Source organism: Falco cherrug, chromosome 2, assembly GCF_023634085.1.
Source record: "Falco cherrug isolate bFalChe1 chromosome 2, bFalChe1.pri, whole genome shotgun sequence".
Lineage (NCBI taxonomy): Eukaryota > Metazoa > Chordata > Aves > Falconiformes > Falconidae > Falco > Falco cherrug.
Window position 1 is genome coordinate 7,361,687 of NC_073698.1, and position 25,833 is coordinate 7,387,519.

Here is a 25,833-nt window from a genome sequence, read left to right on the forward strand (position 1 = left end):
TGTTTGACATAATACAGCAGTCCCTGTAATTAAGGCGTATCCATTAAAGCAAGAACAAAACGCTTTCTATAGACAGAGATTGTAATTTGCAATGCATCTATATTGAAGACAATAGGAATTGTTTATGTTCATTCAGTGGCCCCATATAACTTCAGATGAGAAAGCAAAGAAAGAAACAATTACACACAAAAAAACCCCAACAACCCCTAGTCATAAAAAAACTAGTGACTTTTCATTTCCTTCTTGTATATTATGGATTTAATTACGTTATTAGGACACAGCAGCTAGCTGACACATAAGCCATTGAGTAGAAGACAGAAAAAGAAAGAACAGCATCTTAAATCAGCTGGCAAGGATAAACACAGCCTTGACCTTTGTACTTTGTAGCACAAGACCTTTAACTTGAACTTATTTAAATCTCACTATTCCAAAAAGTAACTTTGCTTAAACTTGACAAGGGGTGCCCCTTGCCTTTTTCTATTTGCATGGGCAGACACTACTTAGATCTTTTAGGAAGTCTTGCCTTACATGCAGAAAGAGACAATATTATGGTAAGTTTGAGTCCCTGTTTTGCAGGTTAACAGCATTGCCCGGATCAGGCAGTGCTTTCAGCTCTTCTTTGCCCCTCTGTTAACAACCTTGAACATGGGTGCTAGGAAGATCTGCTTCATAATCTTCCTGAAGCCTGAGTTTAGGCTGACTGCTCTGGATAGTTCCCTGGATCCTTCTTGCCCTTGAAAATGAGTGAGACATTTGTCCTTTAATGGTCATCAGGAACCAATATTTATGATGTATGCAATATATATAACATACAAAGAAAATATATGTATAAAGGCGTAGAGGAATGAAGCTGGGTTAATTAGCATTGATAATATACAACTGTGGGTTGGCTTCAGGGGCGGCGGTTTGGCTGGTGTAGACAAGGTGCAGCTGTGGCTGGTTAAATTAACTGGTTGAGAGCCAATGAAGAGAGAGCGTGCCCTGGGTGAGGTGAGGAGAAGAGAAGGCAGCAGAGGGACTGTATGAAGAGTATGCTGGTATGAGGTGGTTAAAGACCTTGTTGCAGCTTGATAGTCTGGAGAGTGCTGTGACAATTGGTGCCCCATGTGAGCCCCTTCAGATTATGAGACTGGGTGTAATGAGCGGTGATGGCTGTGCTGGGAGGTGTTTGAAGCTTTGAACAGTGATGATGGTGCCCAAAGTAGCGGAGACAGGTGGGGATAGCCTGCGATCCAGATCACATTGAGATAGGTTGGAAGAGCCTGGGGATCTGGATCAGGCACCAGTAAAGGTGAGCCACTGGGATTAAAGAGAAGGAAGCCTGACTGCTGTGGATTTAAGGGACTGAGGGTAACGGGTGATAGTGGTGGAGTACCCAGCCAGACGTGGCAGCAGCCTGCAGCAGCGGCGGGTCCAGAATGGATCTGGCTAGACAGTGGTGATGGCTGTGTCAGGGGAAGGCATGGGAGCAGCGCATTGCTGGGAGCAGCTCCTGCCATTGCTGCTGCTGCTCGGCCTGGTGGTATTCTTGCTGGTGTTTATGTGCTCATTGAAGGTGTCTCCAGCTGAAGAAGAAATGGGCGACCCCAAAGAGGTTAAGAATTTTTTCAGGACACAGAATGATGTTAGTGCTATATTCTAGACCTGCAGCTGCTGAAAGCTCACTCGGGTTACTGTCCAGTATGATCCAAGAGGCAAAAGGACAAGGCACTCTAAGTTCATCAGAATCCCCTTCTGAAGAAATCAAAATCCCAGATGCTAAGAAAGCAGATAAGAAGAAAGGTGATCAACCTGCAGAAGATGAAAAGCCCAAGATAAAAGTAAAGAAGGAATATGAGTATGAGTTCAGGGACAAGTTGTCCGAACCGTATGAAAAGTTTATTTGTAAAAAGTGTGTGATGGTTGTTTAAAACATGAGGTATGAAATGTTAAAAAAAAAAAGGGGGGGGGATTTCTAGAGGAGTTAGAGGACTGTATGAAAAATATTTGTAAAAAGGTTGTAATGATTGTTAAAAACATTTAAAAAAGGGGGGTGAGAAGTGTAGAGGAATGAAGCTGGGTTAAGTAGCATTGATAATATACAGCTGTGGGCTGGCTTCAGGGGCGGTGGGTTGGCTGATGTAGACAAGGTGCAGCTGTGGCTGGTTAAGTGGTTGAGAGCCAATGAAGAGAGAACAGCCGAGGAACAAGAGGAGAGGAAAAAGCAAGAGGAGCGAGAACACATGCCCTGGATCAGGTGAGACAAGGAGAAGGCAGCAGAGGGACTGTATGAAGAGTATGCTGATATGAGGTGGTGAAAGACCTTGTTGCAGCTTGATAGTCTGGAGAGTGCTGCAACATACAGGAGTTACCTAAAGGGAATGAGGAAGAGAAGATGGGGAAGAGAAATAGCTGAACACTTGAAGGAAGGCATTGTAAAAGATCTCACATCTGCCCCTGAATCCAGAACTTAATGCTGATGAGCATGGGACTGCCATTTGAGACAGATCTGGGTGGTAAACCAAGATATTCTCACTGGTACATACTTTACATAGGACCTTTTTCCCCAGCTTTTTTTGATACAGTTCTGGAAAGGTGATCAAAAGGTATAAATCTTGAGTTCCAAGACTGGGAAAAAGGTTCCTTCCCTCAAATGGCAGAAGATAAGTTTTGTGACAAGATTTAAACTTTGTTCTGCTATGTGGTCGTAGACTGTCTGGACTCTGAAGAAGTGGTGGAGAGTTGCTGCTTCTGTTGGCCCTTCAGCAGCAGCTGTGATGCTGGAGCTCACCTGCCTTTCTGCTTTATGATGGCAGGTCAAAAGAGCTTTGGGAGGAAGCAGCTTGTCTATGAAAGCGTCTGGAGCTGGAAGGTGGTGCTAAAGAGCATGGAAATGCTGTGTGTGCGGATTCCACCTTCCCTCCTTTCTCAGGAACTGGGCCTGGAGAATTCCTGATGACAACCAGCTGAATCCCAGCGGCCTTTCAGTCAGAAGGGCTGTGGGTACAAAACAGCAAGCCCATTTCCTCCAGAGGAATAACGCTGAGAAAGCTGGGGTTGTTCAGCCTGGAGAACAGAAGACTCTAGGACGTTATAGATGTTATAGCAACTTCCAGCACCTAAAGGCACCTACAAGGAAGCCGGAGGGAGATTTTTACAAGGGCATGCAGTGATAGGACAAGGGGGAATGGCTTTAAGATGAAAGAGGGGAGATTTAGATTGGATATTACAAAGAAATTCTTTACTGTGGGGGTGGCAAGGTGCTGGCCCAGGCTGCCCAGAGCAGCTGTGGGTGCCCCATCCCTGGCAGGGCTCAAGGCCAGGCTGGACAGGGCTGGGAGCAGCCTGGGCTGGTGGAAGGTCCCTGCCCATGGCAGGGGCTTGGGACTAGGTGATCTTTAAGGTCCCTTCCAACCCAAACTAGTCTATGATTCTATGAAATAATTATTTTTGGAAAGCGGCAGCTTGTGTCTGGGGGATGCTGAGTTCAGTGAGATTCAGTTGGAGCAAACTTCTGCCTTCCCTATCTGCAGCTCAGCCAGGCCATCATCAAGGCTGTGGTGGCTATGATGGGCCTCCTTCTTCATAAAGAATTTCAATGTATATGGCCACATGTCCCAGCTGACAGACCTGGGTACAAGTCCTCTGAGGACATGTGGGTTAAAATTGCCCCTCCTCTTTTACATTGTCTCCTTGACTGAGGCAAGAAGTCACCACCTTCTGCTGTCCTGTGTTGCCTCTTCTCTCTGGTGCCCTGTCCTGAACCTCAGCCTGGGTATGAGACTGAACCCAGGGAAGGCTTTCAAGTGTTGCTCTGCTTGGGAAGCCAGGTAAGGCATGACTGTTCTGACCAGGGATTTCATGGTCATTGATGTATTTTCCTCTGTCACTTCAGCCCTCCACTGACTGCAGGAAGACAAGCATCCTACTGTGCAGCAGGCAGCAGCTCAGGTCCTGAAGGACAACTGAACAGACCTGCAAAGCCTTCAGAGCAAGTAATAAATACTCAAAAAGCATTTTCCACAGGAAAGTGAGGAATAGGAAGACTACACAGGCAGGGAAATAGCAGCTAGGCCACGAAGAATTGGCTGGCTATGTTACCACTAGAGCCAGTGCAATCAGCAGAGAAGAAAAAAGCATTGCGTGTTGAACAGAACCTAGGGGTGCTTCTCTGGGGCCCAGGGTCTCTTGGCAAGCCTTCCTCTGGAAGTGCAGCCTTGGACCACTTCTGGGACTTCCAACTCTGTTTTTTATGTGACCTAACCCTCAGTGGGGGCTTGCCCAAGAAGACCCTGGGGAAAATTTGAGAAGGGAAGGAAAATCCCTGTTCCTTTTGTTGCAAAATATCCAAGAGATGTTTGAATCCTCTGGTAAGCATTGGAAGTCCTATTCTGCTCTTATTAAAACCTGCTCTTCTGCAAAGCCTGAGATGGAGTGAAAGTGATGGGCTGTTCCTGGTGGAGAAACAAACAGCTCTAGTTATATTGAAGGAAGGATGGCCCAAGAAGGTGTTCTTCTCTCACGTGCTTCTCCTGAGCCATATAGAAAGCTCATTGAGAGTCTGAGGAGGTATACATAGGACCTGGGAAGGGCTCTGAAAGGTATGGGATCTAGGAGTAAGGCAGAAACAGAGCATATAACTCTAGAAGCCCTACATTCCACTGACAAAATGTCCATCACAATAAAGAATGTAAGACAACACAGTATTGTTAGAGCTAGTTTTGAGCCGGCAAATCCTGCTGCTTTCAATAAATATCAATATTGACAAAAGGGCCATTTGAGGGGTTGCTTAATTAAGTAACTAGAGAAATTAATCTAAACCTTTTGTGAACAACCTCTAGGATGGCAGGAGAAACCTTCACTCTTTTGGGGCACTTTTTTCCAAAATTCTCAGACTTGCACCCTGAGGGAAAGAAACCCAGAAAACACAGGTTGCACCAAAAAGAAGCAATGCAGATAACACGGTTTCCTTCTCAGTGACCTTCTAAGATGGGTTGCAGAAAGTGCTGCTGAAAGAAAAGCTCACTCCAGAGAGCTGGGTCCTATTCTGACTCCATCCCTAATGCTGAGTTTCCTACTGAGCTGTCCCACTGACTTGACAATTGGAAGAGAAGTTCTCATGTTTCTCTAAACTTTTTTTTTCTTCCATGTTTTGTTTTATTTTTAACTTTGGAAATCTGATAAGAGAGGGTAAAGCCATGGTGAGATTGGAAGTTTCCATGCAAAGTGCCAGACCCATTTTTTGTACATCACTATTAAATGCAACTTGTTTGGGCTCTGTGTTCTGATCAAGTTTAAAATAGCAAGTTATTCTTTTTACAGATACGTGCACATACAGAACAATTGTCACAGCCTAAAACTACGTATGGAAAGGACCAGAAAGCACCTAGTATCAAGAGTTTATTGACAAAGGACTATCTAATTTAACATGAGACAGTATTTCTCATCAATTGCAAAGCAGAAACTATCTTGATCAGTCTTTGAGGAAAGCGGCAGCTATTCATAGAATCCTTCTCACTTCCTAGTACTCATCAAACAGCAGGTGAGGGCTTCATGTCTTTTCCTTAACTGGGCATTTGAGGGCAATCGCTAGCAAAGCTGCATAATAGTGCAAATATAAAGTTGCCCTGGTCAGCGGCAGCAGGACTTAAGTTTGGTTTGTCTTGGAGCAAAAGAGCAGGAAAATGATCAGGCCCTATTTGTGCACATTTGCTTGTTAAAGCCATCTCTTTCATGATCATTGTTATCAAGACAATCTCTTTCTTACCACAGACAGCAGCATATACAGCTAATTTACCTACACAGTTTCCTTTCACAGTTTACACCTTCAGTGTACATTTTCTTGTTACATTTTAAAATATTTTTTAATAATTAAAAAAAATATTTTTGAAGACTTAGTTTTTAAAGTTGTAAAGAAATGTCTTCTGTTGGTAAGATGACAGAGGATTTGCCTCTCCCATGTGACATGACTCAGAAAGGAGGTCAGAAGTAGTACCCCCCCTACACACAGCAGCACGCAGAATAGAAAGCTACTCATCCCCCTCTTCCAAAATAATTTAAAAAAAAGGTAGAAATGGCATTTAATAAAAGACAGGACAATGCTCAGCAGGTGCAGGACATGGGCAGACAAGTACACTGACCAGTCCTGTTTAGATGTGACTGGCCCCTTTTCTCCCCTTATCTGTGTTTTCCCATGCTTGTTCCTCTCCAAACCACCTTTATCCCTCTTTTTTCCACACCTTTGACTCATGCCCTGAATATCCCATAGTAGGTCTTGTGCAATCTGAAAATCCTCTTTGCTTGCATCCTACATCATGTCCGTTCCCCGCCCCCCCCCCCAGGCAGTGAGGTACTGAGGCACCCAGGGACAGACTGGGGAGGGGCTGTGTCTCTGAAGGGGTTACTTGGGCTCCCCCACCTGCCCTTGTGCCTCCATGCTCCTTCCTGTCTGTGGAGATCTTTGATGGGCTGATAGCTCCTGTGATGGCCTTGGGAACTGCCAGGCAGGGTATTTCTTGGGCTCCTCCACCCATTGTTGTTCCTCTGCCTTCCTTCGTGTGTGTGGAAAAGAGTCTTGTATCATGTAACCTAACAGTGCAGAAGGTTTTAAAGGGAGAAAAAACCAAACAACAAAAAAAAAAAATCAAACCTTGGGACCCAGGAACGAAACGAAGGATGCAAAGCAAGGAGCGATGCAGTCAAAGCCACCAGCCAGGGAAATATCACTACAGCACTGGAATCAGCAGCATCTGAGTTAGCTGTGATTCATGTTAATTCACATCAGAGAGCAGCCGAGTGTTCAGAGGAGACTGAGATTTTGTCTGGATGAAGCTGGGGCAAGGAAAGCAGCATCCAGTGGATTTGCTTTGCTGAAAGTTACTATCTTTTCAACCTAATACCTGCCGCTCTGTAACTGAAGCGTGCATTTATTTTTCCGTTAATGGGAGAAGATGGGATGACTTCCTCTTTCCTTTGGATAGGGGCTAGGGAGAATGACATGTTGAATGAGGGGGTGAAGGGAGAAAACTGATCCACTTTCTGCATCTGACAGGAATACCTCTACATAAAGATATCTGCAGGGTTTTTTGTTTCCTGAAGATGTCATAACACTTTGTGTTGCATTGCAATCAAAAACATGCTTATATCTTTTGATTGTGCTGAGAACTTAACAGCTCTGTGGCAATGTACGGAGAACACAAAGCGGAGGGTTCATAGGGCCCATCCTTTCATTACTAGTTTTTGTTCTCTTGGTGTCACCTTTAGTGTTCAGGCTCAATTCACATGAAAAACACCTGCTCAATCCTTACAAAAAACACCCAGATTCTTCAGATCTACTACACCAGTGCAGAGCCACTGTGGGGACAGGCTGTATACTGGTTGTAGACTTTTCCCATCTGAAGTTACTGAGGATTCCGTCTGAGGGTCTTTACCATGCAGGTTGTTCAGGTATTTTCAGTTTCTCCTTTATTGCAAACACTCAAGCTATGAACTGGCCACCAGTCTGAGCTGGGACAGCCCTTGCATACATATTTCCACAGATTTCATTTGAATACATCTCAAGAACAAATCACTAGACTAAATGTGAATAGAGGCGAACATACATATTTCACTGTGTTCCGTTCTGCGCTCCCCAGTTCCACAGAGACAGGGAGCTACTGGGGAGGGGCCAGAAGAGGCTACTAAGATAGTGAGGGGACCGGAGCATCTCCCTGATGAGGGAAGGCTGAGGGAGCTGGGGCTGCTCAGCCTGGAGAAGAGATGGCTGAGGGGGGATCTCAGCAATGCCTACAAACATCTCAAGGATGGTTTTCAGGAGGACAGGGCCAGGCTCTTTTCAGTGGTGCCCAGACACAGGACAAGCAGCAACAGGCACAAACTGCAACACAACAAGTTCCATCTGAATATGAGGAAAAGCTTCTTTACCCTGAGGGTGACAAAGCACTGGCACAGGCTGCCCAGAAAGGCTGTGGGGTCTCCTTCTCCAGAGACATTCAGAACTTGCCTGGACACAATGCTGCACAACCTGCTTTAGCAGGTGGTTGGACTAGATGATCTCCAGAGGTCTCTTTCAACGCTGACCATTCTGTAATTTTAACAGACGCAGCACACACCCCATACTCAGTTTTGCAGCCATCACTTGTCACATGCTGGAGGCTCCTGGCACCTGGAACTTCCTAGCAGCAAGGAGCTGCTTTTCCCTAAGCTTGGGTCCAAAGTCCTTGATCAAAGAGGGTATTGGTTTCGGCAGTGGGTACACCAGGCCCATCAGTTCTGGCTCCATCAAGCAAGGGCCAGGTGTACCCACATCTGCCAGCTGATAACAGTGTGTCTGGTCTCCAAAAGGCTGTTTTACCCCTGCCTTCTTTATTCTTCAGGACTGCTGTGAGAGAGGAAAAAAAAGAGATATTTAATACCACAGAAAATAAGTTCCATGTAGCAAGAGTGCCAAAAGGGCCCCATTTCTAAGGAACATACTGAACGTTCCCTGTTCTGCAGTGAACAGGAGTTCTGTGTGGGTTTGAATAGATACGGCTTAGTATGTTGCATTAAGATGAATATGCAGGATATATGGATGAGAGATGCTTGAATGAAAATTATTGGAGGGAGAAACTGAGGTCTAGGCTTTCACAAGGTCTCTAATTCGCTTCGATCCTTGTGAACTGAACAGAAGCCTTATTAAAGGCTTATTAACTCAGAACTTTACTGGATGGTGCATAAAGCATGCTCTAGTCCCTAATTTTGTCATCAGGAAGGAAAAGCCACATATAAAATACATGAAATTGAAAAGACATGTAATTTACCAAACCTTCATACCAGCACCATGTATACTAAATTTCCTTTAAAAAGCATGAAGTTGTTTCACTGGATCCAAGTTTGAGTGAAACGTAAGAACTGACAGCAGGAAGCCAGAGCTGACGGTCTAAGCCCTGGGGAGCTAATGGACTCAGGCTGGGGATACAAGGGCAAAGTCACATAAAACCAGGCAGCTGCGAGCGAGACCAGAGCAAACGGGCGGGCTGCCCGCGGAGCACAGCAGGCCCTGCTCCCAGGCCGTCCGGGGGCTGAGATCCTCCAGCTGCCCCCAACATGGATTCACATGTAAAGCAAGTGCTGTGAGAGGAACACGCATAACGGGAAAATAACCACCACACCAGCGGGTCGGTGCTGTCACCCTGCTCCCGGAGGGACTCCAGCCTCAGAAACCGCCTGGGTGCCTTGGCTGCTGAGCCAGAGGTGCTTCGAGGGGAAGGTCCTGCTGAAACATCCCATGAATGGTGGCGTGAGCATTCCGTGCCACTAATTAAACAGAAAAGCACTTACAGCGGCTTCCCGGACAAACAGACGACTGAAACCTCTGCTATCGCTGCCTGTATCTTTACTGCAAACAGGGCGTTACGCTCACGCCTCTCAGGTTGCCTATCGCCAGGTAAAGTAAAATACTGATCGTTTCCCCCCAAGGCTGCTAGCCAAGCCAAGCCAAGCCAAGCCAAGCCGATACTCCCTGCGTGGACCCGATGCGGAACAGCCACTCCCGCCGCGGAGCGAGCCTGCCCCCCCCTACCTCTGCCTCAGCAGCTCCCGCGCAAACCCGCCCCGCCGCCCCGGAGCACCCTCCCGGTGCCACAGGTGGCACGAACCGGCGCGCGGGGGCGGCGGGGGGCGGGCCCGGGCCGCGGGGAGCCGCCCCGCTCTGAGGGACGCGCCGCCGCCATTGGCCCCGCGGCGGCGGGCAGGGGCTGCCTCTCCCCGCGCCGCCGCCTCCCTTCCCCTCAGACAAGCGGGGAGGCGGCGCGGGGCAGCGGCTGCCGGCCGGCGGCAGGTAACCGGCGCTGCCTGTGGCCGGGCGGAGGGGCTGAGGTGGCGGCGGCGGCGGGGTGCTGCCCCCGGCTCGCTGAGGCGGCGGGAGGGGTGAGGCAGCCCTGAGGGGTTTCGGGGGGTGGGGGTGCCTCGCTAATGGAGTGACTCAGAGGCCAAAAATATAAACCACCCGTGCTTGCGGTGCTGGAACGGCGTGAGGGTGAGTCTGTTGGCAGCTGAGGAGTCCTGGCTCCAAGCCGCTCCGGTGTTCCTGCTGCGGGAAGCTCGCAGGGCCCGTTCGCCTGCGGACGGGGGAGGGCTGGCAGGTGGCTCCCCTGCCCAGCCCCACTTGTTCAGGCCGAGGGGAAGCGCCGCTGTCAGCGACTTTCCTTACAACCGACGGCGGGGAGCGGGTATGAAGAGCTGCAGCCCCTGCCCTGCGAGGGGGACCGTGCACCGGGACATCGCGCTGCTGCTGAGGGGTGCTCCCGGCTGGCGGTGAGAGCCGACTAACTGTACAAACCTACCCGCGCCCAGCCGCTCTAGAGGCCTGCTTTAATAAAAGGGCGCTTTTTATTCAAAGGAGGGCGCTTAGATCTCGGTTGAGAGATGTTAATGACCTTTGTGTAAATAGTCAGCACTTTCATTTCAAAGCACTAAAGGAATTGCATCTTCTATGCTGTCTCAGGAACAAATTGCAGAATTGCTAAAGTCTAATGCACTTGGTTGTGCTTTTCCTATGTCAGCAGGAGCCGTTTACATGATTGCCGTTGCAGAATAAAAGTCGCTTAAATCTGGGGACAGACTGGCAAGAGGCAAGACTAGTAGTTTTGAACTTTCTCAAACGTGTAAGGGAAGGGGACTTAAAACATGCTTGACAGGGTGCTCTGAAAAGAAACTTGATTTTCTTTGATAAAAGAAGCAAAGTGTTGCAACAAAATGTGTGTTTACACATATCAGGGAATTGGAGCTCACTGTGATGGAGTATTTAAAAAACTGATGAATCAAACACTTTACTAAACTCATATACAGCTTTCTAGTCATTAGTTCCTAATTACCATCAGTCATTAGCACTACCTTTCCCAAACAGTTCTTGACAATTGCATCTGTAAGTGTTAGTAAACCTAGGAATATATAATGCCATGGAACTGATGGCTACAGTTCTTGATGGTCTCAGTTGCTGAAGTCAAAGTAAAGTGTTTGAGAACTCTTTGGCAAGAGAAGCTGAAATTAAAGTAAGTTTTGTGATTTTCATAAATTACCCTCCTTCCTTGCTTATTGTTGGAGTTTTATGTTCCTTGCTGCCTCCTTGGAAAAAAGGGGATGGTCTCATTTGCCTTTTACATAGTTCATATTATTTCGGGGAGTAAGACTTGTTGTAATTTTGCTAGGCATCTTTCATATTCATTTTGCAGGGTTATTCTGGTTTCATTAGATATATCTCCTCTTTGTTCTGCAGTTTTATTTTGATTTCACCTGATGACTTTCTTGCACACGCTACATCCTTTGGTCTTGCAGATTTCACTATATGCACAGGTTTTCCAGTGCCCTATTTGGGCAAGCGTATTGCAAGTCCCTGTCCACTTGCAGCTGTGTTATTTATGTATAACTGCATCATAAAATACTACTAATAATGTTACAGTGTTACAAAATACTTGTACACTGTTACCATATTTTAGTGTGATTGTGTCTAGTTTTAAGGCAAGGAAATAGTAAACATCTCGCTTGGTCCGTTTCCACCTTACTGCTGCAGCAGGCCTGTGCTTTGGCTGTAAGGCATGTTCTTGAATTTTCTGAAGCTGTCATTGGACCTGTCTCATGTTAAAGAAATTTCCTTCCAGCATCTCTTGCAGCCCATAATAATGCATTATCGGTTTCACTGTCAGACTTTTAAAATTCACTGAAACAGGTCTTTGTGTTCTTGTTTACCGATGCTGACAAAGATGCCATAGTGAAAAAAAATCTCCATTGTCACCAAAAATGAATGATGGAAAGGTGAATGTTTTTTTTCTCTGAAGCACTGGGTAGTGACCATGGACAGATAGATTTTTCTGGAGTAAACTCCCATTATTCTGCAGGAGACACTTGCCAGTTTCCCAGGTGGGAGTACTGCTCCAATTTAGTACTTGGAGAAAAACTTTGATGCTTGTACAGAAGGTGAGACTTTAACTGTTGCATCTAGAAAAAAGGCTTAGCCAGGTATTTAAACAGTGGGATGAAGTCAAACAAATTGCTTGTTTTCTACCTTGTGGTGTTCCCTGTGCTCATGACAGAAAGGAAAAAAACAGACTTCAAACAAAATTCTAATAAAACATTATTTGCAAGGAAACATAAAAGTAATTCATAGTCTCTCAGTAGGAAAAAAAGTTCAATTTTATTTTCTTTAATTAAAAGTTATGGTTCTGTCCTGTGGAAGTCAGTCTTTATTTGATAGTGACTTCTTTTGAGCCGTAGTAAAGGTTTTTTTGTGTGGGTTTTTTTTCCTCTCTGCACAGAAAGTGTTCTTCACTCTGGTTGGCTGACTAGCAGGTAACTGCTAAAGCAGTAGGTAACCTTCTGGTGCTTAAAGTCCATCATCTGTTGCATTTAAAGTCAGCTTATTTGGGTTGCTCATAAGTCAATTTAAGAAGGCTTGTTAGTTTGGTCTTCCAATGCCTGTACTCTGTTCTTTAGCTTATTTGGGCATAAAGTGAGTGACAACTGATGTTAGCAGACTTATTCATGCTTCATTCTTGTGGTAGAGAGTCATTCCAATACACCTGGGTACAGCAACTGGCTGTACTAGATTCTTACTTCATGGTATGAGGTTTCCTTGCTATATGTAACTTGACTCTGTTTATTGCATTGAGAGCAGTGGGGAAGAGATATGATGTGTGAGGGGGAGGAAAAGAATACTTCTCTCCTCTTCTTACTTTATAGCTTCTTATCTAGATGGTAATGCCAGACAATTTTTGACTTGAATACTTCTCAGTTTCCTGTGCATATACACCAAATTAATGAACTTGACAATTTTTTTCTCAGTCTTGCTATATGCCTTTTCTTCTATAGTATAAATTTTCTAAAAGTGAATTTTTCTTTTCTTTCTCTCTCCAAGTGAAGGAAACCCTGTGTTTCTGTTTGGCTGTATCTATAAATAAATTTATATGTCTATAAATGCTTATACATGTATATAAGTAAAAATAAAGGTAAGAACAAAGGAGATGCTTATTTGCAGAGTAACTAGCAGAACAATGTCCTAAACTCATGGCTTAATGCTTTTGTTCTATCAAAGGATCAAACTGAGTGTCAGTAAATTCCATATGAAATTGCCTGCCCAATATCTGATTCTGACAAACTGGCAGTGATGTACTTCTGTACAGGCTGCATAGACTACAGTTAGACTGTATAATCTCAGCCATGTAACTAAAGCTCCAGAAGCGGATCAGCATGTTCAAGAACTCCTGGGTTAAAAATAGTTTTAGACATCAGCTTTTTAGATGTTAAATTCTACCTCCATGCTTTTCTTCTCTACTGAATTTTAAATGCCTTTACGTGATTCAAAAATAGCATTAGAAATAGAATATCAGTTATGAAAAATTAAGGGTGAGGTACAAAAATCCTGTGTAATTGTGCTTCAGGCACCATAAGCAAAAGGTATGTGTGTAAGTCCCAGGCAGAAATTTATGAGACTACCAGAAGTAGTGAGTCCTTGACTTCTATTCTGGTCCTGCCCACACAAAACTGTTACGGTCTTTTTTTTTTTTTTACCATGCTGAATTTGAAAGTTACGTATATTCTATTAATCTTGTCTTTTTTCATGGTGATTCAGCACTCCTCTGGAGATTAAAGGACCTGGATTAAAAAAATTAATACCCTCGGGTTACTCTCCTGTTCCCTCTGCTCTACTAGAACTGGACTGTTGTGTGGCCAGGAATGCAGGGCTGGCTGGATAAGGAAGGAAGCCGAGACAGAGAGCGAGCTTGATTTGTGATGTTGTGGCCTGACTGAGAGAAAGTAGACCTGGCTTCCTGCTTCTGCTTGTTGTGACATTGCTTTAATAGTCATTCTGTGAGATGGGTGGTTCAATCCTTGGTAGTGCAGCCCTAGAGAGGGTTAAAAGTGAACCAAGTGTAGCCTTCAGACTGTCATATTTTGGTAAAGAAGGGGATGTGAATTTGAATCCACTTGGGTTAAGTGATTTTTGGGGGCTCTGGTTTGGCTGCTTCCTGGGTATGTGCTCTGTCATTGAGCAAGACAGAGCAAACACCTTGCATAGCTATGCTCTTAAAGAATGAGCCACTCCTGCAAAACTGAATACCTGTTCAGGGACAAGCATATACTCCATACTCCAGCCTCACAAACTGAACTCCTGATTTTGCTACCTGTGTCTGAGAAACAATTTCAGTCACAATTTTCTGCTCCTTTCCTATCCCTGAGCTATTCAGCATCATTTAGAGGGCAAATCCCACTCATGTGATTTGACAACACACCTCATGCAGAACTACTGCAGGCTATTACAGAAGCAGTTCTGTGCTCCTCACAGTTGTGTAGCGACTGGGTTCAGCTCTCACCATGCCCTTTTAGGCTCCTTGCATCATAGTGCACCTTGGTTTTTGGTGACTGAATGCTCTGTTTGGATCTGGCCATAAGTATTCAGTTGGAGTGGTACCTGTTGGGGGAAAAGACTGGGTTTTGCATGATATTGAATCATAGAATCATTTAGGTTGAAAAGACCTTTGAAATCATCAGGTCCAACCATCAACAAACCATGTTGCTAAGTGCTGCATCTATGTGATTTTTTTTTTTTTTTTTTTTTAAATTCCTCCAGGGACAGTGATTCCACCACCTCCCTGGGCAGCCTGTTCCAGTGCTTCACTAGCCTTTTGGTGAAGATTTTTTTTTTCCTAATATCCAATCTAAACCTTCCCTGGTACAAGTTGAGGCTGTTTCCTCTTGTCCTGTTGCTTGTTATCTGGGAGAAGAGACTGACCCCCACCTGCCCACAGCCTCCTGTCAGGTAGTTGGAGAGAGCAATAAGGTCCCCCCTGAGTCTCCTCCTCTCCAGACTAAACACCTCCAGTTCCCTCAGCTGCTCCTCATAACACTTGTAGCCCAGACCCTTCACCAGCTCCACTGCCCTTCTCTGGACATGCTCCAGCATGTCTACATCCCCTGTGAAGTGAGAGGCCCAAAACTGAGCACAGTATTCAAAGTGTGGCCTTACCAGTGCTGAGTACAGGGGGATGGTCACTTCCCTAGTCCTGCTGGCCAAACTATTTCTGATACAAGCTGGGATGTGCTTGGCCTTTGCCACCTGAGCTCGCTGCCAGCAGTCAACCAGCAACCCCAGGTCCTTTCCTGCCAGGCAGCTTCTCGGCTGCTCTTCCCCCAGCCTGTAGCACTGCGTGGGGCTGTTGTGACCCAAGCGCAGGACCTGGCACTGAGCCTTGTTGAACCTCATGCAGTTGGCCTCGACCCATGGATCCAGCCTGTTCAGATCCCTCTGAAGAGCCTGCCTACCCTCAAGCAGATCAGTACTTCTGCCCAACTTGGTGTCATCTGCAAAGTTACTGAGGGTGCACTCAATCTCTTCATCCAGATCATCAATAAAGATATTAAAGAGAGCTGGCCCCTATACTGAGCCCAGCCCAGCAGTGCAAACAATCTCATGAGTGAAGGTTTCATGGCTGATAGACTTCCTGTTATTCTTGCAATTTAATATCACTATTAAGGAGGATTGCCGCTGCTTGCTGTTTCAGCTGAGCCAGAATGAACCTGCTAGGAGAAAAAATATTGATATGATGGGGCTATCCATTAAAACAATGTTATGCATGGGAAGATGAGTGATTTCCCCCTTAACAGGGAGCAACAGTAAGCTTTTTTTTTAATGCATCTATTAAAAAGCCCAATAGTAACTCTGAAATAAAAACTTCATTGCAAAGGTTAAACTAATTACAGTGACTGAGAAGAGACCTGATTCTGACTAGTCTATCTGCAGACCTTAGGTTAGCTTTTTTTAACTATTTTGATTTTTAACTTATCTGGAAGTGGCCAAAGTACGTTTTCTTCCACCTTCCTGTTTAGCTTATGTATTGTTTCTATAACTGTAGGACCCTTTTATATATTACGCTTAAATACAAAAAGAGTATTCTTATTCCTCTGGCACCTGATTTCTGCTGGTAATTGGATTCTGTGTGAAACCCTGTTTTCAGGTAGGTGTGTGCCTCAGTTACTGGAACAAGGGCTGGATTAATTGACGCAAGCTTTCTTAGTAGCCTTCAGATTACATCAATTATTAGGTGGATAATTTTAGCCTTAAAAACTTGCACAAGTGAGTGTCTAAGGCAAGCGGTTAGTCAGTCATCTCATGAGAAAGGATGGCCAAAGGGCTTGTTTTGTTCACTGGCTCTCTGTGCACATACTCTGAGCTGTAGTTACAAGCCCTGTTTAACTGAAAAGTAGGGGGCTGCAGTGACAAATTGGAGTGATTTAGGTGAGTAAGGGATGATTTTGTTTCCCACAGCTACTTGTTTATACAGTTAATTGTGTCTGAGAATGATGGAGTGCCTTTTTTAACATTGTGTGATCTCAGTTTTGTGTTGGGCTACAGGCAGAGCTGCTCTGGTGAAGCTGAGATCAGTGGCCTTCCTCAGGGGAGGCAAAGATGATGTAAAATGTTGTCCATTTTATTTCACATTTTTGTGTTCAACATGTGCCCCAAAGCTGGATTATGTACCCTCCTGCAGAGGAAATGTGCTGCCACCAGTGACCTGAGCAGTGTGCTGTGACAGTGCTTTAGAGCAGATCAAAGGGATGCATAAAAGGGGCAAGCTATTAACCCATGGGTTTGTACTTTTACAAACAAAGTGGAGGACAGTCAGTCTGTCCATGATGGTGGCTGCCCTTGCTCAACTGGGTCATCACCTTGACTCAAATGAGAGTGGGGACTCTTTAATTAGAGTCACAGGGATGCAATGGATACTGACTAATGGATTCCTGTAACAATGAGATAAAAATGACCAGAGAAGTCATGTGGACAGGCTTTGAAATAAACCTTTTTCAAAGTTTCTTCAGAAACTGTATACTTATGAGTCTTCCAGTTGGCATCCAAGACTGAAACTGCTCTACAAACTGTCTTATTATTAGCTCAGCAGGTTGAGCATTAGTCATAGTAAGTTAGCGTAAGTATTTGAATGCAAATCCGTGTTTGCTATTCGTAACATGAATTTCTTTGCATCAGTGCTGCTAGCCTCTTAATAAAGTCCTCTTGTTAGATAGAAAGCCTGTGTTAGCAAAGAATCAGAGCTACACAGTAACTGTGTAAACTGCAGCTCAGTTCTTTGCTTTCATACAGAAAAGATTATCTAACCAAGATGCAGGAAGTGTGTCACTTCCCAGTAGCCACTGGTAGGAAATACTTGTTAATCTCACTGTTCTGCACACTTCCATCCTTGAGTGGTACAACTTCAGAACAGAGTGCTAATTAAAAAGAACTTCCTAAATGGTAGGAAGGCAAGGAAGCATGGTAGAGGTGGGATAGTTCCCCTGAAGTCTCTACAATATCTTCATTGGGGGCATTGCAACTTTGATTTGCTTAAGGCTAGAATTTGGTAAAACCAAGAACAATAAATTTTACAGCGGGGATTTTTATCAATTCCACAGCACTGCTCTTCGACCATCCATATCAAGGGAATTAATGTATTCCTACAAGTACAAGAAAGACTTTATGAACACCTGATTAGGAAGAAAACAAAGTAAATCACTAGTTGTGTGATTTTCTGAGGGCTATAACTGCTCACAGAATCTGGGATGGTTTTTAATGCAAAGAGGAGGGGAATGTAGGGTTAGTTGCCTTTTTGAAATTCCAGTAGCACAGGGAAAATTATAAACCAGGCAGATACTCCTTTTGTTACCATATTTTTGTTGGGGGGGGACAGGGGAGTTCCTTTCAGATTTCTTATATGTACAAGCATCTAAGTGAAGGAAATCCTAAGTTAAATGAGGGAGAAGCATACTCAAAGCACAGTCTGCCTGGGGGAATTCTGCTACTTTAGCCTTTTAAAATAATTTTTGGTTTGTCTCTTTTATTTTAAGAACTTCCTAGTACATAACAAATGTTTTTGTTTGACTTGCATCAAGAAACAATGCTCATTGGCCTGATGCAGGGAATGCCAAACCTCAAACTAGAATATATATATTTTTTGGAAGAGTGGTGCAAGGGAAGAAAAGGAAGAAAACCGGCAGCTCCTGGTTCTATGCAAATGTTCTCTATGGGGCACTGCATTTGAGAGGAAAAGCAGGTGTGTTTCCCACTCTGCAATAAAAGTATATGAGAAGGGAATGGAAGTGCTATTGGCCCATTCTCACTTTTATCTTCCATACTGAATCTGTGCATTTAAGATGGCCAGTCTCCAGAAAGAAAGGGTGAGCACTCCTTTCCTGTAAAATGCAAGGAAGCCATTGACATCTTAACAAAACCTTTTTAAGGAATTAATCACTTGCATGGTAAGTTTAATGGCTTTTGTGGGGAGATGATCTTATGGCTGTTTCTTGTGGAACTTCCTTGCTAGGATTTGAATCTGTCTTGTAATTATGTTGGGAAAATATTCAGAAAGAGCTAGCTCTTAAATGCAGAAGTGTCGGATAATCTCCTGACCATACTTATGATTCTTTGGTCCCACCGGGTAATCAGTTTGCCTCTGACCTGTCTTAAACATTTTAGTGTTTTACTTAAAAGTCTTTTCAAACAAGACATAAAAACAATCTCTTAAGCTGGACCCTGTGTAGGTCTAATGCCAATGCTGACATGAAGAATGAGAAAGTGACAGCAGGAGCTTGAGTCCTGTGAGCCCCTCCACTTCTGCTTTTGGGGGGTGTCTAGTCCCTCAGTAAAGGGAGGTGGGAATAATTTACACAATAGGCAGTGCTCTGCCTTCAGCGATCCAGAGGACTGAGCCACCTTCATTATTATATTTCAAGTCCCTTAGCCTTAGAAAATATCTTTTTACTGTAACTCTTGATTAAAAGAATTAGCTACTAGAAGACTGGAGTTGTCGCAAAAGAACTGTTATTAGTTCAAGCGATATGCCTGTTGGGATTTAACCACAACAAAGTGCCAATGGTATGATGTGCAAGGAAATACAACTGGATTTGAAGAACATCAGATTTTATAATGAGATCTGCTGATGTTATTGATATTGACCTGCTGGAATCTTTAGTTCTTTTTTTTTTTTCTTGAGTAGTTTTATACTTATGGTAATGTGAAATAAATAGTAGGGCATCTATAGTTAGTCTGACAAACAGTGGTCACAAGGAAAAGAAAAATCTAGGTGTGTTTCTCTGAGGCTTCTCTTTAATTTACGTGCCTTTTATTCCAGAGACCACATCCTCTTGAAACCACTGGCCTAATGATTGTATACCATAACAGGTATAGAGATTGACATTCTTAGGCACTGCTGCCAATATCCAAGCCCTGTGAAAGAAAGGCAAGCTGCCATACATGATTAGGCCACAACCAAAGCAACTTACTCTTTTCTTTTCCAATTTTTAGTTAACTTTTATCCTCTTTCTTTTATTAACATTTTGCTCTCTTGTTCAGAGTAAATTTTGTGTAAAACAGAACAATTGCCTGTATAGCCTTCAAAGTGATGAAGGTCTTGCCTCCTTACCAAACATGAGTAAAATCAAATTGCAGGCAGAGTCGTGTGGACCAGCAAAACGTTCCTGGAGAAAAACAGGCGTTTTGTCAAGTGCTTGTATTATTTTAGCAGCATTTCTTCCTCTTCCAGCTGGCTGAAGATCATTATATAAGGCTGTCAGTGAGAGTATTTTAAGATTGCAACCATTTTGCAGGTTAAAACCAACAATGATCATTTTGGTACTATTGAGGAAAGGTGAAGCATGAGCAAGGCTTGTTAGGTATCATGTTTGTAACTTTTTTCCCCATTGTGGCTGTTTTGAGCGGTTATCTGGTCCTGTAATTGCAGATAGGTAGATTTTTTCCCTTAACTGTATTGTAAGGAACATTGCACAGGAGAACACATCGGTTTATTACTGGAATAAAATGAAGCATTGCTGTGTTTGTGAGAGCATCTTCAGTGTTGCCTTATTATAGATATCCCCCACTTCTGCAAAGGTCCCTGTTCCACCAGCTCTCCACAACTAGCTAGATAAGAACTTCTCGACCTCCCACTGACTAAACATACATGTTGGCAAATACTCTAAGTTAATCTCTGAGCCTGTTGGTAATATGATCTGCTGTGTGCACTTAGCTGTTATAATTTTGAAAATGTTCTGATAACACCTCTTGAAAGAGCAGCTGGATTGGCTACAGATATGCATATCTTGCTGGATAATATATTCCCTGCTGCCCCTTCAGGAAATAAAATGACAACAGGGCTTCTTGAGTTGTTCACATCCTTACCGTTGCAGGCAACCATGTTTAAAATGCTCTTGAATGATGAATTAAGCCCCTCTTGAAGGTAATAGCTTTTCTTTCTCCACTACTCAAACAGAAATCCGTAATCCTCTGATCTTCCTCACAAATATGTTCATGACCATCTTAAACTATTTCTGCTTGTGCCAACACTGGAATTTAGCTTAATTAGCTGTTCTCCCTTCATGGGATTTGCCTCATGTATTTACAAAAAAATTATGTTCTCTAAACCTAGGGTGGTGCTGAATTACTGTGACTGTACTGCTTAAATGTCAGTGGAGAATCAAGTTTGTTCAGGAGAGTGTGATGATTTGTTTGGTGGTTGTTTTTGCAAAGCTGTAGCTTGCAGGGCTTGGTCAGAGGTATTGTTACTGCCTAATGTGACTTCTCAGGGTGGTAGGGGCCAATTCTGCAAAGCTTTTTGCTCTTAGTGTTCTTCTTGGCTTCCTTGCTTCAGAATAACAAACCTTTATTTCCTGAGAGTGGGTGTAGGCCAAACTTAAGTTACTTCTGAGAAAGAATTTTTCTGCAGATGCAAATTGTTATATTACACAATTACATTTATCTGTCTTCCTCAGCTTCTTGTTGCCTTATATCTGGACCTCCAACTCATCCTCGTTGCTAGTGCTGGTATGTTGTAGCAGTGGAGAAATGAAGTTAGGAAAATGCGTAGCTTTAAATGCATAAAACCAATCCCTCTCATTTTTAAGAGCCAATAGGTTGCTTGGAACTGAATGCTTTAGGGGATGGAGATGTACACAGAGGAGTCACTGATCAGCCAGGCCTGCAGGGTAATTGTTTAACTGAAGGAGCTGGCACAAATAGGGGTGCGAAAGCAGCCAAAAGTGTAGGATTTGCTGTCACCCTCTTCCTCTTGTTAGAAAGGCACTGGCTGTGAGACAGTTTCTCTGGAGCAAAGCTCTAGCTGCTTAGGTCTACTGTACAAGGAGCACTTGAAAAGTAATTTTGCAATGTAAATTTAGGACATTATGAGGTTTCTGCATGCAAAAGGAAATCTTGTTGATTTGAATGGAACAGCTGACTCTGGGGTTCTGCTGTTTGTTTTGTGATCCTGTTGATGAACTTAAATGTCAGCCATGCAAACTACTCCAACCTCTTCCTTGCCTCTCCTCATTACACCCTATAGATATACACTGAGTAAAAACTTTAAAATCTAAACCACGGTTGTGGTACCTCTTAATGTGATCTCTCATAATGTTTGGAATGCAGTATTTGAATAAACATTCCTCTTTTATACTTGGGAGATAGAAAGCTGTTTGCCCCCTACCTCTATAGAGTAAACAAGTTTGTGGACAAGGTTGTCTTTCTGTTATGACTTGTGTTCTAGAAAAATGTAAAGCCTTACTTAATGGAATCAAGGTGTATAACTGCCTGAGAGGTTTTGAGAAATTTTTAAAGATAAAATTTTTGGATAAGTGTCTGGCCTAAAGCATTTGGAATTTGTGAAATGCTTAAGAGTGCGTGTGTGAAACTACCCTTTGGGTTGTCTTTCTGTTTCTTTTGTTGCCAAAACTCAGAAGCTTTCAGGCATGAGTTCCATAAAACATAATTTCACATTCCTGTTTATTACAGGGATTAGAAGTCTTCTATGAAAGGGAAGATTTTTTTTGGTGTGGTTTCACTTGAATTTAAGGTTTAAAGAAAAATTCATGCCAAATATCCCAAGACTCACAAATGTTAGTCTATAGCACGACAGCCTTTCTCCAGAAATCAGTCAACATGGTATTTCTATCAATTTCTGTGATTTAATCAGTCTGATGTGGATCTTTCAGTCTTATTTCAAATTTAGGTCTGAAAACTTTCCTGGCAAAGGAAAACTTCCCATTGAACTTGCAGTGACACCAAACTAACTGTTGTGACCTCTCAGTTTTTTGGCATGTGTAGGGGCTTTTAAGAGAAAAAAATTGCCAAAAAAGAAATCAAAAGAATTGAGCTTGGGGTGGTAATAGTGGGTGCCTTGAAGTGGAGGAAGGCATTGACTATTTTTACTTTTTAAATTTTTTTTTAATTAGCCTTAGGTTTTATAACAGGTGGTATACTTAAAGCCAGCAGTTTTTACAGTCTGTGCTTGGAATCAGTGCTAACAATCTTTTGCAGAAAGCTAGCCTGGCAGCAGTTTGTATTACTGGGTCTCATGATGCTGGCAGAGTACACCACACACCGAAAGAGTTTTTTTCTTAGTTATGCAGAAGACTAAAAGCTGCTCTGGTTTGTTTGTGACTGGCATGGTTCCAGCAGCTAGAGATTTCTTATCATAGTGATATGTGATACAATTTGCACTATATGGATGATACACATTAAGGGGGTGGGTGGGAACCCCAACTGATTATTGCTAGTTTTCTCAGCTGTTTATCCAGTGAGATCAGAGGCCAGTTTTTCAGGTACAGACATGCTTTAGCTGAAACATTATGTTTTTAGTTTTGTAAAGGCACCTGAAGGGTCTCAGCTGCACTACTCAGGACTGGGGAAGCTCTTTATCATAACCTAGGGTGGGAGCAAAACCAACTAATATGATGCCATGTGGATCTGAATACAGTTGATGAGTGCAAGTGGATCAGAATTCATGTAGGATTCTCTGAAGCACTGGGAGGGGAATGCGCCTCATTTAGATGTGGTATGTTAAACTTGGCAAAACACAGCTTTGTGAACTGTGGAGCCATGTTGTATGGTATCGACAGGTGGAAAAAAAATAATGATTAAGAGCCTACCAGGGTAGGTGGTGTCTTGCACCTGATGGAAAACAAAGTGGGAGTGCAACCTTAGTTGCAGAAACTGCTCTACAGAGTGAGGGTAGCTGGGAAGTTCAGTAGCAGCACAGCTTGCTGTGAGCTGTCACAGCCTGTCACAGCTCAGCCCTTGCAAACTGTTGCTCAGTTGGGAAGAACTGAAGTTCCTCTGCTGTTTTATTAATTTGAATGCTGTGAGACACTGTGAGGCTTGCAACTTGTTTTGTAAATGCTGTCCAACTATTTCTTACAGATTTTTAAATGAATCTAATAGACAATATAACACTTCTTTCCTCAACCTTCTTTAATTATAAAGACAAAGACATGGTAAGATACCATGCCTACAACAGCTTTCTCACAATCTTGATTGATCCGAGGCAAGAGACTTGCCCAATTTACAAGAAAAATCCTTGATAATGCTAGTTCACAGCTGTCCAGGTTTTGTGATTACAGCATAAGTTTCTATGCCTGTTGGCAGCTGTGCACATGCTGTTCAGTCAGCATCCAGGGCTTTGGATAAGTGCTGTGGATGCTGGATGTTATATGGGGTGGTGTGAAAAGTGTCTGCATGATAATCAAAACAGATATCATACTGTTCGTAAGCTGGAAGAGTGCTGTTGTAGATCCTCAGCAAATTTAGGATTACGCTTGTTGGTGACCCTATAGTAAACACTTTTGACTTATGCCTAATTATAAAACTGTAGTTTTCTAAATATAAATAAAGCTACAGATGGGAGGTTGTTTAGGATACTGTTATATCAACCTTATGGAACAAAATCACAATGAGAATCATGGAGAAGACAAATATGGCAGCCAAACATAACCACATGCAAGAAGGCTGTTGGGCATTGGGGCTGTTGGGGGGATAATCAACCTGGCTGCAGCTGCTTTCCACAGCTGTAAGAAATGCTGTTATCTTTAGAAATGAAGTTTCCCTTTGAGTAGTGCCAGTCCCAGTATCTTGTTTTAATCTCGTGGTTGAACACTGTGGCCAGGAAAGCAAGCATAATGACTTGTTGCATGATTTTATTGCTGTCAATATGGTGTCAGCATCCTGTGCTGCATGGCAGCATTGGGCTGCAAGGGCCTCAGGCAGACGTGCACACAAACCTGCAGGGCTGTGATGGTAGCTGCCTAGTAAAGAGACACCTCAAATAACATCTGCTTCTCTTCTGTCTCTCACTGGGTTTGTCGCTAGGGTTGCTTTGAGTCTTAAGTTAAATTCAAGCTATTTAGTTAATTTTCTCTGGCTTCATTACATCTATGATGCTGTAACCCTGAGGCACTAAAAGGCTTGACTCTAGATACAGCTGACTCCCCACCCCCTCCCCGTTAATTCCTCTGAGGGATTTTTGAAGAAAAGGGTTTTGTCTTTGACAATTGGGATTGCCTTGTAAGTAAATAGTCCTCTGGAACCATGGCCTATAAACCAGAAGCAAAACATTATTTTAAATTGCTGCTTGTAAATGCAGTTTGGTTTGGATAAATCCGTGGGGTTCATGTTACCACATGACTTCTAATTCCACATGCTGAAGATGGTTATGCAGAAATCATTTCACATTTGTTCTGTAGGACAGTGATTGGGCCTACATGGGTTCATATTCCTGACAAAATTATGCACTATTAGTGGTAGGTAAAATGTGAGTAAAAATTACACTTATATCTTGTAAATTAAGTTGTATTGCAACCCATGACGACCACAGATACCCTGACTTTCCTTCTCAAAGCAAGGGCTCACCCAAAGGAAAGGGAAATTACTCAGATGGTTCCCTTCCTCTTGATCTCGAGGTAACTAGTCAGAACAACGTAGCAGTTGTGACTCCATCCAGCAGCTTACAGCAGCTTCTAGAAAGTTTAAAAGATTTACTGTAAGAAATTTGGCTTTGCAAACCTGGTACCTGACCTTTCAGTTAGGAGTGTTGTGTTTTGGGGGAAAAAGTATTTTGGTCAAAAGCCTGTTATAGAATTCCCACTTGAGGAAGGGCTGAGGAAATAATCTCTTAAACCTGTTCTGAGTAGCGTGTGAGAAGCTTCTATGAGTGATACACATTTTTGTTACAAATGGAAGACAAAATCCTGCAGAAAGAGGCGTTGCACAATTTGAGAACACACCTCTTAAGTCTTGAACTGGAACATACAAATTCCTGTAACACATTCCCAGCCTCCTCCCATCTCATTGCTGCAACATGTTACACTTGGCAGGGTTCTGATGGCTTCCTCAGGGGTTTTCCTCCAGGGCTTGTAATGCCTGCTGCCTTTCTGATCTCCTAAAAGGGGTAAGGAGACTTTGAGGACTTGGAGTGGGAAGATGGGTGTGGAGAGCAAAGCACACAGTTTGATAGGAGTGGAAGAGGGTCCAAAAGGTCAGTGTGATAGGTGTGGGGTTTTTTTGTTCTGTTTGATAGGTGACTTGCCAAATATGGTGTCCTAGAAATGTGCTAAGGGTGAGTAAAACAGCATGACAAGCTTGTGAGTTTAAGCCCAAGTGGTTGGTTGTGGTTGGGTTTTTTCCCCTGTAAGTCTTCTGTTCCTGGAGTTCTGGCAATCTTTCTTTAAATAAACAAAATCCAACTTATAGCCCTTGTGAAGAGAGTTCATGGATGTGATTCAAGTCTGTGCTGGCAGGAGGTGAACGCTGCAGATGCATGTTGGGCTGCATCACTGTCCACAGCTTTGCTGTGAATCAGGACTGCAAGCAGCAGTGGATTTTTTTTTCTTCCAAGATATCTGGCTTTTGTCTTTCTGTGTATGATAGCCATATACAAAATCTTCTTATGTGCTCTTGAATATGATGTTGATGATTAAACTTTAAATGAATGTGATAAGTGTCCTTGACATTTTTTTGGTTGGTTGGTTGGTTTTTTTTCCATTCCTTTTCCTCCAAATTGTTCTGCT

At 43.4% G+C, this 25,833-nt stretch overlaps 1 protein-coding gene across 2 annotated transcripts in view; it reads left to right on the forward strand.

Annotated features, from left to right (window-relative positions):
• The first annotated feature begins 9,735 nt into the window (after positions 1-9,735).
• SYTL2 (synaptotagmin like 2) overlaps positions 9,736-25,833 on the forward strand; it is a 64,482-nt gene continuing 48,384 nt past the window's right edge. The window contains exon 1 of one of the 2 annotated variants that reach the window (XM_055702906.1): positions 9,736-9,799. The gene's annotated coding sequence lies outside the window, so the exon portion shown is untranslated. Of the gene's footprint in view, positions 9,800-9,972; positions 10,276-25,833 lie in introns of those variants that run through there. The other variant, XM_055702905.1, reaches the window with a different exon arrangement.